The sequence below is a fragment of the Schistocerca americana genome, chromosome 2, assembly GCF_021461395.2.
Source record: "Schistocerca americana isolate TAMUIC-IGC-003095 chromosome 2, iqSchAmer2.1, whole genome shotgun sequence".
Lineage (NCBI taxonomy): Eukaryota > Metazoa > Arthropoda > Insecta > Orthoptera > Acrididae > Schistocerca > Schistocerca americana.
In genome coordinates this window covers 239,488,747-239,505,789 of record NC_060120.1, presented here as the reverse complement: position 1 = coordinate 239,505,789, position 17,043 = coordinate 239,488,747, and the positions used below count along the sequence as shown (strand labels likewise).

The 17,043-nt window shown below is 41.7% G+C and overlaps 1 long non-coding RNA gene across 1 annotated transcript in view; it reads left to right on the top strand.

Moving 5' to 3' along the window:
• Window positions 1-17,043, top strand: part of LOC124589872 — an 822,095-nt gene that overhangs the window by 561,523 nt on the left and 243,529 nt on the right. The window contains exon 2 of the long non-coding RNA XR_006976287.1: window positions 1,078-1,101. This is a non-coding gene — a long non-coding RNA (uncharacterized LOC124589872). The remainder of the gene's footprint in view (window positions 1-1,077; window positions 1,102-17,043) is intronic.

Genomic DNA, 17,043 nt, shown 5'->3' with positions numbered 1-17,043 from the left:
AAGCGAACAATTAAGATGTAGGTAGAAAAATAAACGGCTGGTAGTCACCTACAATAAAGTTTCACAATTATTTAACAGCTGTAAAGCCCCACCTCATCACACGTCTAAAAATAAACTATCTGTAAAAGTTAATTTATTACCTTTTACTAAAATATGACTGGAAAACTGCTTTTATTCTTACCTGAAGATGTTCATCACTGACCGAAATTAATTACCTGCTGTAAAATATTGCTGTCTGTAACTGGACTAAATATAAAAATACCTTCCTGAACCTCTGTGAATTTTTGCTGCGACTGTGTTGCAGTTCGTAAATTAGTTATCCGATAACTTCGCCAACGTGACATAGTCTCTCCTCTATATAAATTTACCGTTACAAACCATCAAGGAGTCACCATGATAGTGGCTGTTTGCAGTAATAAAAGAAACTTCGGTTGTTGTGTATCATGACGCACTCATACAGAAGAATTTTATCGAAATGGAGTTCGGCCGCGAAAGGCTTGTGTTCACGAATTATGACGTCATAAACATTGAGATGCATGAAAGACTAGCTTTTCGTAAAACGAAGCGCAAACTGCGCATACTGTACTCAGGGGATTATTGTTACATCTCTAATTGAGATTAGTGTTCGGATTATCTGTGCATTTATACATTTTCTCGTTATGCAGCTGCACTCTGTAATATACTACATTAGCCTTTCTCTTTTTGTGCGTCTAATTCTGGTACCAGCGGGAATTTTTTTTTTTTTTAAGTTTCATAATATGAGTTTTTTTACACTAATCAGAGTGCTCTCTTTATTTAAGATGAATGCATTTTGTGCAGGCGCCACGAATATGTAACTTATCGTTTCTACGCACACTGTATGTTTGCCCGGGCCTCGCTCGTGCTGCCAAAGCTGTAGTAATTGCAAATTGCGTTGCGACTGCTTCAAGAGAGAAACCAAAACAACTTGCTCGTGAAACTGCAAAACAATTGCACGATCCTGTGGCTCCGCTGATTAAATTTCTGTTGTGCTGAGCAGTATTTGGATTGTGGTCGGCCAAAGGACTCACACAAATCCTTCTGCGTTTTCTGTTCCAGAAATGGCGACAGCTGTTCGACAAGGTGAGTGCGGATTCTGCAGCGGCCGCGAGGTGCGTAGCTACAAGCATGTTTCACTCAGCGAGGCCACACACGCACACACACAGAGAGAGAGAGAGAGAGACGGAGAGAGAGAGAGAGAGAGAGAGAGAGAGAGAGAGAGAACCGGAAGCACTGCTTTCACGCTGGTATTTCATTTGAATGTTTGCAGAATTCCCCACCCTTTCATGCTAAACACGCCGACAAAAAGCAGTGGTCATCCCCTCCCTAAACCGAGCACGCTGACAAAGGAAATCACAAACACACAGACAAACACATACATACACTCTCATTTCGCAACGTGCTAATTTCAGGTCCTGTCCGGACCAAGTGTGTCACACGTCATTGAATTTGCCCACATACACAGGTTTCAAAAGAAAAAAAAATGCCGTTTTACACAGCATTTAAAAAAGAATTCACGTGCAGTCTCTTCTCTGCGCGTTGACTGATATAATTCCCTTCTCCTGAAAGCAAAAAATTGATGCTATAAACGTGCGATATACACAAAATTTGCAATATTATTTTGCTGATAGACAACAAAAAAGCGTTTTCTGATATGATATGAAACTGCTCCAGCAATGTGCTGTGCTACACAGTTTTGGAAAGCACTTGTGATACACTTTCAGCTCCTTCCAAGGACTCGAAATTTAATTACATAACAAGCATGAGAGACTGGTGTACACCAAATTTATGAAATATTTCAGTTGTGTGTCACAAAGAAAATTAGTCATAGTAACCAGTTACAAACACATTGCTGGGATCAAGAGCTTTCAAAAATTCATAATTATTCTTATAGATGGATACACTAATTCAGGTAGCTTCTATAAACATTATTACAGTGAACGCCCACATAATACTTTTAATATCTATACCGGTTTCGACTGATTAGTTACTATCAGTAGCTTATGAACACTTTTTCGTCAATGGCTGCTTCACAAAGCTCCCACTATCAACAGACCGTAAATATTTCGCTGGTGACTGTATAAGGCTACTGCTATCAACTGCCCATAAATGCTTCTTGGTTAAAAGATGTGTCATGGGGCTCCTACTAACACTAGTTCAAAAATACTTCTTGGCCAATAGGTGCATCATCAGGCTCTTACTATCAACAGCCGAGCCAATAAATATTTTTTGGCCTATAGATGTATCATGAGGCTCGTAACATCAATATCACGCGGCGTGTTGATAGTGACTGGTCAGTCGAAGCTGGCAGAGCTATTAAACAATTTGTCTGATCATTGACTTAAATGAACTTCATAGTTATAAGTAATGTGCTCTCTGCCAGCAGTATGGTAAATACGAAGAAATCAGTAACTTTCCTTTAGCGTATGACTATAAATTGGTAAAATTATTTTCATTGCAGGTTCAAAAGCGTGTACCCAATTACTTCAAATAAATGAGAATTTTTCTGACGTATATTACCTAATTTTTTTTAAGTGTGAGAACAATTAATTATTTATTTAAGACTGTTTCAATGATTATTTCTTCACATATCATTTGGTTTTGCTACTAGAATTCTATGCATGCAAGAATTTACTTTGCTTAGTAACGATAACAAAATCTGCCTTTTATAGGGCAAAACTCCGGTAAGTCAATTACGATAGTATGTAAGGTGTCTAAATTAATCACAACATATAAACTAAAGTACGAACACACAATTTAATAAGTAGGACCTTCATTTACAGACAATAGTAACAAAACTATTTCAGAAAAATATCGTGTCGTTTTCAGAATCATTGAATCATTTTTTCAGGTTTACTGAAATATGCACTGAGGTGACAAAAGTCATGAGATGGCAATGTGCACTGTTACGTATCCCCGTGAACTTTGATTTTATATGTAGTTTGATTGAATGTAAAAGAATGTTATTTATTTGCTTGGTGGTAATAAAATCATGGATTGAACTTTTATGATCTTTGGCTATGATACAGTTCATATTGCATAGCATTTTAAGTAAACCAAATGTTGATTATCGTTGCAAACACAAAAGATAAAATGCAGTTCTCACTAATGGTTTTTGTAGTTGAATATTTAACTTTGTGCACTCTGATCTATTGTGTGTGGATAAGCACAACACTAAAGGATTTCCTGCTGTGAATGTATGATCTTTAATTTGCAAAACTATGTTCTCATAACTCTGATCTGGCTTGTTAGATATGAAACACTGTATCACTACTGTAACTGATTACGAAATTAAACATGCCTTTCTCCACTTTAGTCTCTGAAATGCACTGGAAATTACTCTTATTACACGCGTGGAAGTTGCATTATGCAATGTTTGCCAAACATAAAAGCTGCAGTGTTTTTTGTTTTTTTTTTTTTTTTTTAATGTTTGAACACTATTGAATGCCGTGGCTGACACGAGAGCATGAAACTAAAAATGAAAATGATTTTAATGTTATTATCCAGACCAGATTTCAACACAGCAGTCTTTGCTCTCACACAATTAAAGTTTTAACTCTCTGATTTACGTTAATTATTTACGTCACTAATATTGCACCAGCAGTTGCCCATGCCCATCTGAAAATGACATAATAAAATCTGTAATTCTCCTCTGTGGTTTCCGGGAAACTGAAAGAAGTAATTTTAATTTACAATTACCTGTCCGTTTAGTTGCGGGAAAACTGCTTTCATTCAATTATAGTTTGAATTGGCCGCGGCAGCGGCTCCCGCGATCGTGGAGCAGCACTGCGTCACAAAAAATGCTAAATTCGCTGAAAAAGGGCTAAAAATGTGGGATGAAATACTGGACAAGCTAGCTACAAATTATTACAAGTATTTCTAACAATTACTATATTCAGAATTAACTTAAAATTCAAAGTACACGCGTGTTTTATACATCAGTGCCCAATGGCGTCTTTCTCGGTCAAAAACAAATGAAAGCGAACTAAGCGTTCGAAAGAGCGTCACAGGCTCTTACAACATTCACGGCTACGAGAAGTCAGAGACAGTAATGCCTAACCCTCCACTATTTATAAGCAATTTAATATGCTAATATATATCTTTGTTATATTTTTAATTATCATTGTCTGCGTCGGTTTCCACACTCGCCGACCACAGATGTGATTTACTAAATTGACATACACAATATTATACGAGCATAAAAATGCAAAATGATTATTTCTTTTGTACAGAATCCACATAATTGATAACTGTTCACACAGAAATGAAATATAAGAACACAGGTAAATGTTTTTTGCATATATTACACAGATTTTACAAATTTTAGTAATTAACAGCCTCAGTTGCACTGTTTGCCTAGAATTTTCCTAGGTTTCAGTCGGGATAACCCAACGTTCTTCAGAATATCAGTAACTACCGTCTTTCCATAGTGGACAATGTCAAGCTAAAACTACAAACCCATAAATTATCGTCAGACTGTAAAACTTATCTGGAACTGCCTCGGCCCCACTTCGCGACCGCGATGCAGCAGCCACGAGTGCTGTACTGTAACTGACCATAGCGGCATGAGGCCCGCCTAGGCGGAAATAATACCTTGCGCCTGCGCATAGTTACTTGTCGGGACAAGACGTGAACGTAATTCCTGACCTTGAATTTACTAGTAAAGTGAAATAACAGGTATAGCTAAGAAAAAGGGCGTATATGTTAACCTGTGCAGAACGTAATTAGATCGACTGTCTTAGCATTTATAAAGTATTCATTTGTTATGATATGAGGAAGACATGTGCTTACAAGGTATGGCCTATCTTGGAAAATTTTTGTGCTTAAGCACGAAGTTTTATCACCTAAGAAGAACTTACGAGGTGGGAATAATAATATAAAGCCAACATCGTCATTATTACGACTAGGTCTAGAAGTTTTGAAGACGTAATTGAGAAAGCTTTTGACAACGTTAACTGGAATACTCTCTTTCAAATTCTGAAGGTGGCAGGGGTAAAATACAGGGAGCGAAAGGCTATTTACAATTTGTACAGAAACCAGATGGCAGTTATAAGAGTCGAGGGGCATGAAAGGGAGGCAGTATTTGGGAAAGGAGTGAGACAGGGTTGTAGCCTATCCCCGATGTTATTCAATCTGTATCTTGAGCAAGCAGTAAAGGAAACAAAAGAAAAATTCGGAGTAGGTATTAAAATTCATGGAGAAGAAGTAAAAAAGTAGAGAGGATATAAAATGTAGACTGGCAATGGCAAGGAAATCGTTTCTGAAGAAGAGAAATTTGTTAACATCGAGTATAGATTTAAGTGTCAGGAAGTCGTTTCTGAAAGTATATGTATGGAGTGTAGCCATGTATGGAAGTGAAACATGGACGATAACCAGTTTGGACAAGAAGAGAATAGAAACTTTCGAAATGTGGTGCTACAGAAGAATGCTGAAGATAAGGTGGGTAGATCACGTAACTAATGAGGAGGTATTGAATAGGATTGGGGAGAAGAGAAGTTTGTGGCACAACTTGACTAGAAGAAGGGATCGGTTGGTAGGACATGTTTTGAGGCATCAAGGGATCACAAATTTAGCATTGGAGGGCAGCGTGGAGGGTAAAAATCGTAGAGGGAGACCAAGAGATGAATACACTAATCAGATTCAGAAGGATGTAGGTTGCAGTAGGCACTGGGAGATGAAGAAGCTTGCACAGGATAGAGTAGCATGGAGAGCTGCATCAAACCAGTCTCAGGACTGAAGACCACAACAACAACATCAATTGTTAAGCACTTGCTTAGCTATGGCTACAACGCATGAACATCTTGTTGACTTAGCACACAAATGGTCATGATTGAACTTAGAAACAAGTCTATATCTAATCAGTAACATCCGGCAATACGGGCCATACAAAATAGATGGTCATTATTCAAGATTAGTATATTAGACCTGAAATGGTCTAGAATCAAGTCAAAAACTAATACACGTGCCTGATTGAGCTTCTTGGCGACTTTTTGGTTATGAGTTGCAGAAAACACTAAAATGTGGCGGCAATGGGGTACTCAATTTGCCTCCATGGAGGTGATCCACACACATACTGTAAATATTGTGTTTGGACCACTGGCATCATAATTCGGACCTGGTGACCACTGTCATTGAACTTATGGAATGACAGCGGAAATATGTTTAAAGCTTAAGTGTGACTTGGCGAACATCGCTCCAGTCAACACACTTAAAAACTGTTGACCAGCATATAACAACCGATATTCGGTATGCACGTTCTAGATTTAAGAACGGTTTCAACACTTGATTTAAATAGTGGATAATAAATTTATTGGTCAATAGCATGTACGTGTAGTAACCGGAATGACGATCTCCAAGTCACTACCCCTTTACAGAATATAGGTACTACCACATAACCCTTCAAGATGACCGACTGTGGTCAATACTACGTGTATACGACAGCTGTGATGCCATCACCTAGTCATACACAACTTTTTATTAACTTAATTAATGGCAGTAATATCCATATAAATATCACGATACGGTACGTTTAAAGGGGTCGTTGGAGCGTTGCTCGCCAAATCACATAATTTAACCATTTCGTTTCTGCACCGGAAATACCGTTCCTTAACAGTTTCATTAAAGAAAAGCAACTGAACTAAGTTGTTAAACAACATAGTTCAATTAAAAAAATTGCAATTTTCGGTGCAGAAATTGGGACGTTGATACATTCCATGCATGTTTTCATAAGTCAACATTAGATTAGTACTTGATTGCCTTCTGTCATTTACGAAACATCTTGAAAAGACCAGAAAACAAATTAAAACTAGAACAATATAGAATAAAATTTCACATTGCAGCGAACTGTGCGCTGGTTTCTAATTTTCTAGCTTATTAAAACTGTGTGTCCCAATCCTGAGACCTTTGCCATTCGCGGACATGTGTTCTACCGATTGTGCTACACAAGGACAACTAACGAGCCGCCTTCACAACTTCACTTCTGCTAGTACCTCCTCTCGTATATTACGATAATTGTCATACCAAGTCCTGCGCAAATAATAGTAATAGAGTGACTGATGAGTGCGAATCCCATTGCAGTCACCTTCCCTGTGTTACCGCAGATTGCGTGTAACTGCCTCTGTCTGTGCTGGTGTAGCTAGACGTGTAAGAAGCATAGTTTTGTCTTGCCGCGTGAAAATAAAAATAAATAAATTAATTAAATATAACAGAATTTCCAAAATTAACACCAACTTGGCGTTTTCAACCGATGTCATCGCTCCAGCACAGATGTAGCAGGTTATCTTGAGTCACTTGCTTATCCTATGAGGCTGTAATGGAACCATCAAGAAGCAGGCTAGGGCTGATGACACCAATTATATTTTGTTTACACTTCTACAGAAAAGAATTTGAAGCTGCACCATAATATGGTGTAGTATCAGGTGCACCTGCAGAAATCAAACACATAGTTACTAGTCATTCTTATAGGTCAGAACACGTTTCTCTCCGTTTTTGAAAGTGATGAGCAAGTATTGCTAACATTTCACAAACTGAATTTTGCTTTCCTAAACTCAGTTGTACTCTGCATTCCTAGTAGAGTCGCGTTGTTAAGCGCACATTGCAATCCATCCAACCAAAATGGTCGGTCCCTACACTGACGGCTGAAGTGTTTTGCGCTAACCACTTCGCTAGTCGTTCATTTGATGTGAAGCCGATGGCACACGAAGTGATTCGGCTCTTCCTTATTACTCGAGTATTATATGAAAGTTGATAATGTTACGTACAGTATGGCCCTTTGTATTAAGGGTGGAATCGTTTGACAGAGCTCGGGTTGGAAGTACAAGAGTTATACATTTATTGACCATTTGAGCAGAAAATACAGATTTATTTCAATAAACAAACCGCTCAAATAACTTAGTTCGTAATTAGTTCATTGCCGAGTCGTTAATAAAACACAGATCCGACAACATTTAAATGGGTTTAGTATACCGTAATAAAACGACCACAAACAAGTCCAAACAATGCACTTCCTATTCGTAGTGAGTTTAAAAATGAGATATTTAAAAGGCATGAAAACCTAATCCATTGAAATGACAGTCAGCTATTTACCCTAAAATCAAATTAATTCCAATTTAATGTAATTATCAAGAAACTTCATCCAGGAAAAACAAGTCGGTGAAAGCAACAACAGCAAAATCTGAATTTATGTGAACTAGAATTGTGTATTCAATGACCGGCAGCCGTTGCTTTCTCCCATAATATGTGTCATGGTGTTTGAACATCAGTCCTTCTCAGCACATAGGGATACTCAAGACTAAGCTTGAAACTATTCAGCATTAAAAGAAGACAACCACCTTTCCTCATTCTGTTAACAAACATATGCTCCTTAACATGTGCTACTCCTATTAACCACATCCACTCACAAAGAACCATTAATCAAATGGCTCCAATGGCTGTGAGCACTATGGGACTCAACTGCTGTGGTCATAAGTCCCCTAGAACTTAGAACTACTTAAAACTAACTAACCTAAGGACATCACACACATCCATGACCGAGGCAGGATTCGAACCTGCGACCGTAGCGGTCACGCGGTTCCAAACTGACGCGCTTAGAACCGCACGGCCACACCGGCCGGCAACCATTAATCAGAATCTACAGAAACGTCTAGGTAATCGACTGCCCACTTTATCACACGCCAGCAGAAGGAGTCTGTATGGTATACAGCAGCATAACACACCACTGACAGCCAGCTTAATGTGCTCCTTTCAAACACAGTCTGGAGATGCACTGTTCACAGATACCGGCCGGAAAATGCCAATTCAGTAAGAAGCAGATTACAGCACTAGTTCAGAAGAGCAAGGTCGCTAGCAGAGCTAACCATATAAACAACGTTTGTCCAATGCCGTCAGTGTGTGCGACTTAGCAGAAGCACTGACACAGTTTAAAGGTTTCAACGGCTCAAAACTGCTCAGGCGAGCCAGCACACAATCACTGCGGTACGTACGGCGACAACAGAGAAGATCAACTCCTGACCTGCAGCCACGCTTCCATCTTCCACCAGCACCGTGCCTGTTACGTAAATTGAAGCTAAATGGGGGGGGGGGGGGGGGGAATAAAAGAAAATTGAAGGAACTGATGACATCAGATCCATCGAGACTTTATACGAAGTCAGTGGCGATAAGTGAAAATACACTCCTGGAAATTGAAATAAGAACACCGTGAATTCATTGTCCCAGGAAGGGGAAACTTTATTGACACATTACTGGGGTCAGATACATCACATGATCACACTGACAGAACCACAGGCACATAGACACAGGCAACAGAGCATGCACACTGTCGGCACTAGTACAGTGTATATCCACCTTTCGCAGCAATGCAGGCTGCTATTCTCCCATGGAGACGATCGTAGAGATGCTGGATGTAGTCCTGTGGAACGGCTTGCCATGCCATTTCCACCTGGCGCCTCAGTTGGACCAGCGTTCGTGCTGGACGTGCAGACCGCGTGAGACGACGCTTCATCCAGTCCCAAACATGCTCAATGGGGGACAGATCCGGAGATCTTGCTGGCCAGGGTAGTTGACTTACACCTTCTAGAGCACGTTGGGTGGCACGGGATACATGCGGACGTGCATTGTCCTGTTGGAACAGCAAGTTCCCTTGCCGGTCTAGGAATGGTAGAACGATGGGTTCGATGACGGTTTGGATGTACCGTGCACTATTCAGTGTCCCCTCGACGATCACCAGTGGTGTACGGCCAGTGTAGGAGATCGCTCCCCACACCATGATGTCGGGTGTTGGCCCTGTGTGCCTCGGTCGTATGCAGTCCTGATTGTGGCGCTCACCTGCACGGCGCCAAACACGCATACGACCATCATTGGCACCAAGGCAGAAGCGACTCTCATCGCTGAAGACGACACGTCTCCATTCGTCCCTCCATTCACGCCTGTCGCGACACCACTGGAGGCGGGCTGCACGATGTTGGGGCGTGAGCGGAAGACGGCCTAACGGTGTGCAGGACCGTAGCCCAGCTTCATGGGGACGGTTGCGAATCGTCCTCGCCGATATCCCAGGAGCAACAGTGTCCCTAATTTGCTGGGAAGTGGCGGTGCGGTCCCCTACGGCACTGCGTAGGATCCTACGGTCTTGGCGTGCATCCGTGCGTCGCTGCGGTCCGGTCCCAGGTCGACGGGCACGTGCACCTTCCGCCGACCACTGGCGACAACATCGATGTACTGTGGAGACCTCACGCCCCACGTGTTGAGCAATTCGGCGGTACGTCCACCCGGCCTCCCGCATGCCCACTATACGCCCTCGCTCAAAGTCCGTCAACTGCACATACGGTTCACGTCCACGCTGTCGCGGCATGCTACCAGTGTTAAAGACTGCGATGGAGCTCCGTATGCCACGGCAAACTGGCTGACACTGACGGGGGCGGTGCACAAATGCTGCGCAGCTAGCGCCATTCGACGGCCAACACCGCGGTTCCTGGTGTGTCCGCTGTGCCGTGCGTGTGATCATTGCTTGTACAGCCCTCTCGCAGTGTCCGGAGCAAGTATGGTGGGTCTGACACACCGGTGTTGATGTGTTCTTTTTTCCATTTCCAGGAGTGTATGTGTTGGGGTGGGACTCGAACACTGGATCTCTGGCTTACTATGCAGTTGCCTTAACGACTGCACCGCCAGGACACTGTGCTACTCGCAAAAGCGCGGCCTATCTCGACACGTTCCTCGGCTGACTCACACTTCGACCTAGCGCCACCACTTATTCGCAGTCCTTGTCCACGTACTCCGTGCTCGCTAATGATTCAAATAGCTCTGAGCACTATGGGACTTAACTGCTATGGTCATCAGTCCCCTAGAACTTAGAACTACTTAAACCTAACTAACCTAAGGACATCACACACATCCATGCCCGAAGCAGGATTCGAACCTGCGACCGTAGCAGCAGTGCGGTTCCAGATTGTAGTGCCTTTAACCGCTCGGTCACTCCGGCCGGCCGTGCTCGCTAATTTTAGATTCCCACTGGAGGTCTAACCTAAACAAATGGTCATTCATTCATAGACCATCGAGGCATATCAATTAAATGAATGAGTGCTGTCTGTTCTTTCGAGACGTAACTGATACGCCTCGATGAGATATGAAGCCACAACCATCAGTGCATATGGAAATTTACGTTCGGACGTGTCCGAAAGAACCGACACCAAGCATTCATGTGATTAATACTCCTGAATGGGCTGTGTTTTGTCAGTCTTCTGACTGATTCGATGCGGACCGCTACGAATTCCCCTCCTGTGCCAACCTTTCCATCACAGAGTAGCAATTATTTGTTGGATGTCTGCCTGTCTCTATCTTCCTACACAGTTTTTACCCTGTACAGCTCCCACCATTACCATGCACTCTCTTCCCTGATGTCTTAACGCCTGATCTGTCACACTGCCGCTTCTGCTCGTCAGGGTTTTCCACATTTTCCTTTCCTCGTCGATTCTGTAGAGAACATCCTCATTCCTTACCTGAATAGTCCAACTAATTTTCAACATTTTTCTGTAGCACCACATCTCTAAGCTTTCGATTCTCTTCCGTTCCGGTTTTCCCACAGTCCATGTTTCTCTACCATATATTGCTGCCCTCCAAACGTACATTCTCAGAAATTTATTCCTTAAATTAAGGGCTGTGTTTCATACCATCGAACTTCTATTGACGAGGAATGCCCTTCCTGCCTGTGCTAGGCTGCTTGTTACATCCATCTTGCTCTGTACATCACGGGTTATTTTGCTGCCTAGGTAGCAGAATTCTTTAACTTTATACCAATTTATACTAACTTACCAACTTAGATGTTAAGTTTTTCGCTGTTCTCATATTTGCTACTTCTCACTACTTTCGTCTTTCTTCGATTTACTTTCAGTCCATATTCTGTACTCATTGGGCTGTTCATTCCATTCAGCAGATCCTGCAAATTTTCTTCAATTTCACTAAGGATAGCAATGTCATTGTGGAGTATCTGTTATATGAATGTGTGTTGTGTATTCTTTCGGACATAACTGATACCTCTCGATGGGCGATAAATCCACAACCATCAGTGCAGATGCACATTTACGTTCGACCTCCGATGGGAATTTGAAATTAGCATGAACGCACGACATGCATGGGAACTGCTGGTAATGGTGGCGCTAGGTGACATCGTGAGTCGGCCGAGAAGTATGCAAAGATAGTTCACGCATTTGTGAGGAACACTGTATACGGGTGGTGCAGTGGTTAACGGAATTGTGTAGCAAGCAGAAGATCCCAGGCTCGACTCCCGACGGGGCACACATTTCCACTCGTCGTCGCTGATTCCGCATGAAATCCCGGTGCAGGCAACTGATATCATCAGTTCCTTCCCTTTCCTTTCTTTCGCCCCCCCCCCCCTCCCCTTCACCTTCAATTTAGATTATATGCGGATTCCGCGTGGTCCCTGTTCTATCGGACATGTCTGAAAGAACAGACATCACACATTCATGTAACTGTACAGTGCCCTCTGCTCGCTCAAGAGACTGTTTTTTCTCCTTGCACTCCATGCGTTCCGCCAGATAAACGCTGAGAGTTTCTGCACACAAGATAGCTGGAAGTATTGCTAACCCGGAAACCTCGGTCAGATAATGGCACATTTGGCACAATAATAAAATGATGTTTTGATTATGTAATGAGAGAACAGTATTAAGTAGTTCCCTCATATTTTTTATAATCACGATATGAATGTCAATTTAGTAATAATAAATGAAAATATGAGTTTTAGTTCGCCAGTCACAGGGTAATCCCTCCATCTTTTAATACAGCAGCTAATGAGAACAAAAGTTTATCAAGTTGGCGAAGTCTCTCACAATTGCTGTAATCGGAAAATAGCATCTCACAATTGCTGTAATCGGAAAATAGCATCTGCCATTCCTACCTCAATCTATTTTATGACGTCACGTATCAGTTACTGTAACTTAGCCCAACTGACGTGTGATACATGGAACAAAGAATCATTTTTCGGGTTCGAGTGCAGTCCGGTACAAATTTTCACATGTCACCGCTGAATTTAATGCAATGTCCGTACGCAGCTGGCATCTGAAAATTTCACTTGCACGAACTTTATAGCTCCAAGTGTCAGAAATGTAACAATATTCAAAACTTCAGAGAAGTTCTCCCGTGTACCTTACTTGGCTAACACTCTTGAAAGAAAGAATACTGCATAGCCGCAGCCTCGTGAATAGTTTCTCCGCAATATTCTTTTTCCCAGTAGTGCTAATCTCGCAGAGTGTATGGGGAACAGTCAAGTTTGGAAGGCAGGACAAGTGCTGGTGGTAGTGAAGCTGTAAAAGGTGTGTGTGTGAATCGCACTTGGATAGCACAACGGGTGGAACACTTGCACGCGAAAGGCAGAAGTCTCGGATTCGAGTCCCAGTAAGGCCCACCGCTTTAAACTGCCCAGCAGTTAGAATCAGTATCTCTGAAAGCGATCACTCGCCATCAAAATCAATTCTGCATTCTGCTGCCGAATACTGTGCGCCCATGCGAGCTAGCTACAAGCAGTCCTGTCACCTAGTTTACTGTGCAGTTGCAGAAGACAAAAAGAGCTCCCACTGGCACGATAAAATAATCACCCATTCCCTAGCTGGATCTTCTTCTTCTCTTCTTCTTCTTTTGGCTTTCACAGATTAGGCCTATTAGCCTGTTCTGGCCTCAGTTCCATCTTCTAACCGGCCGTCCCAAGTCCCTATTTCCTTTGGATTTTTATTGTAAGGCTATCTCTGGAATCCTTTTTTCTTCAGTTCGTTGCGGATATTTTTCCCATTTTTCTTTCTTTTCTTCTTTCTTCCATTTTGACATTTACTGCAAAAGTATTCAATTCTTCTCTAGTGTTTCAATATGAATCCTGTCCGATTTACTGTAGTCTTTGACTGCTCGTAAAAACTTCAGCCGCCTCTTCATAACCAAGGTTTCGTAGCCAGGCAGTAGAACAGGTACAGCTATCACCTCACAAAATTTCATTTTTGTGTCTCTTCGTATATTTCTTAATGTTCTGCTGATAGCGTCGTATACACCCTGATACAACTGTAATTTAATACCTGCATCCTTATCTTTGTTTAATATAACTCCCTAAATAATTAAAGTGCTGAAACTCTTCCAGATTCTGATCATCAATTACAATTTCTCAATTTTTTTTTAATTTTTTTTTTTAGTGTGTGGAGACACAAAGCTTGTTTTGCCATAAGTACGGAGCTGTCTCGAGATGCGTCTGCTCGTTTCAGAACCCAGTTGCGCTCTGCTGAACAGTGGTACGTCCTTCCGTCCACGACGAAAATGACGTCACGTTACCAGCTTTAATAATTGTGAATGTTTTTGATATTACAACATCTTCCAGTAAGATCTTTGCAGAGTGATATCTGCCAGAATTTTACCTCTCTCGTAAGCACATGACGGAAGAAGGAATGTAACACAAAAAATAATCAATGTAGAATAATAAAATTTCGGGAATACATTTGTCTAGGTAACATATGTAAGCGATGCAAGATGACAGATTAATGTAAGCGCGAAATAACCCATTGCAAATGTCAAATGCTGGTACAATAATAACAGGCGTAACCGTCAGAATATTGAATGCAAGCATGCAAACGTGAATGCAATGTCTTATACAGGTGGCGGATACCAGTTTGTGGGATGGAGTTCCACGCCTGTTGGACTTGGTCGGTCAGTACAGAGACGGTTAATGCTGATTGTGGGTGACGCTAGAGCTCTCGTGCGATGGTGTCCGTTATGCTCGATAGGAGAGAGATCTGGCTATGTAGCCGGCCAAGGCAACATGTCGACAAACTGTACAGCATGTTGGGTTACAACAGCAGTATGTGGGCCAGCTTTATCTTGCTGGAAAACACCCCGTGGAATGCTGTTCATGAATGGTAGCGCAGTAGTTCGAATCATCAGATTGAAGAGCAAATTTGCTCTGCGTGGGATGAACACGAGAGTGCTCCTGGTGTCATATGAAATCGTACCCCAGAGCATAACTCCAGGTGTTGGTCCAGTATGTCAGGTTGGTTGCAGACCCTCAAATGCCCTCCTTCTAACCAGCACCACTGGCAACGTGGCAGAACCGGCTTTCATCAGAAAACACAACAGATCTACATCCTGATATCCAATAAGCTCTCGCATGACACCACTGAAGTCGCAAATGGTGGTTTGGGGTCTTTGGAATGCAGGCTACCTTACAGCAGTCCTTGAAGTAACAGATTTGCAACATTTCGTTGTGTCACTGTGGCGCCAACTGCTGCTCAAATTGCTGCTGCAGGTGCGGTATGACGCGTTGTGGTGGTGGTGGTGGTGGTGGGTAGTGTTTAACGTCCCGTCGACAACGAGGTCATTAGAGACGGAGCGCAAGCTCGGGTTAGGGAAGGATGGGAAAGGAAATCGGCCGTGCCCTTTCAAAGGAACCATCCCGGCATTTGCCTGAAACGATTTAGGGAAATCACGGAAAACCTAAATCAGGATGGACGGAGACGGGATTGAACCGTCGTCCTCCCGAATGCGAGTCCAGTGTGGACGCGTTGTGACCGCACATTCTCGTGGCCACCGTTGCTCTGTTAAATGATTTCATTCAAACTCAGTGAGGTGTTGATATGGCTTTTTGTCGCCTTAAATGCCTTCTTGACTAACATCAACTCACCACATCCAATCTCAAAGGTAACTAACGCTCACAACCGTTAAGGGGCTCCGGAAAGGCTCAAAATCATGAAAAGTTCAATTTTTACTTTTTTGCGTTTTCTGAATCTGCAGACTATTACCTTTTAATAGATATATAATTTATTCAATTCCGAAAACTACAACTATTTTTAAATTTTTTTTGAAATGTGTTCTACATGGGCGTGACCCACTGTGGCGCTGTTAAACTGCTGTCAAATCGTGTTATTATTAACGTCCGTGTTCATCAGGTACATTTTAGTGATGTGAGATAAAGTATGTGTTGTGGCTAACCTGTGATGGTTCAATATATATCGCTGGTCTGATTGTCGATTGTTTCATGTTTATTTACTCTGTCGTTATCTCGAAAATATTCGTAATTAATTCTGTTTCTTGAGTCTCTGTTTTGTTGAAGTATAATAATGAGTAAAAGTAAAGTTATTAGAAATCCTCTGAAGGCTTTTAAGAAAAGGAGAAATGTTGGAAAGCCAAAGGTATGTGTTATTACTGTAAACAATAAAGACGATAACCAAGTGAGTGAACCTAACCTCTCAAGTACACCTGCCCATAGCAGTCAAAGTGGGAAAGAAAATACTTCACAGAAGAAGCTTGGTTCAATGAGTGAAAACTATGAATGTTTTATGGGCGAATCGGATGTGAATGAAATATTTGATATGTCGGTTCTCAAAGGAATTTTTTCAAACTGTGTAAGATGTATTCATTGTAGTGAAGTTGGTCTGGAACTCTCCATAATAAAGCACGTAGGACTTGCTAGTGAAATACAACTGAAATGTGATAAGTGTTCATACATGACCACCTTTTGGAACAGTGTTGCAGTAACTGCAACTGAAGAAAATGGTAGCAAAATCTACGAACACAACAACGAGCGATGCTTGCTTTAGACAAGGAACGCCTTCGGGCTGCAGACAGGGCTGTAAAGAGTCTAGAAATACAAGCAAGAGTAAACAGGAGGAGGAACAAGAGGAAGCTGGAGGAGGAGTTTGCAGAGGATGAAGATAATCCATCCTATGGACCTGGAATGCACTAAAAAGTTAATCCAATCTTTGTCGCTCGATTCCCAAAACTTTTATTTTCTCATACTAATTACATGTTTTCTAAGGATCTTCCTAACATATTTGTTTCAAACTTTCAGTAAATGTTACACAGTACCTTCTGCATAATGTAACACAGCCTTTTTCCAAAAAACTCTATATTTTTGAATATATAAATAAAAAATTGCAAAAAAATGTTGTGAATTTTCATTACAATTGAAAAAAATCATCTTTAATAACTGAACTAAAATTTTGTAAAATCCCTATGTTAAGTTGTAGCCCATATTCCAATAAATAATCT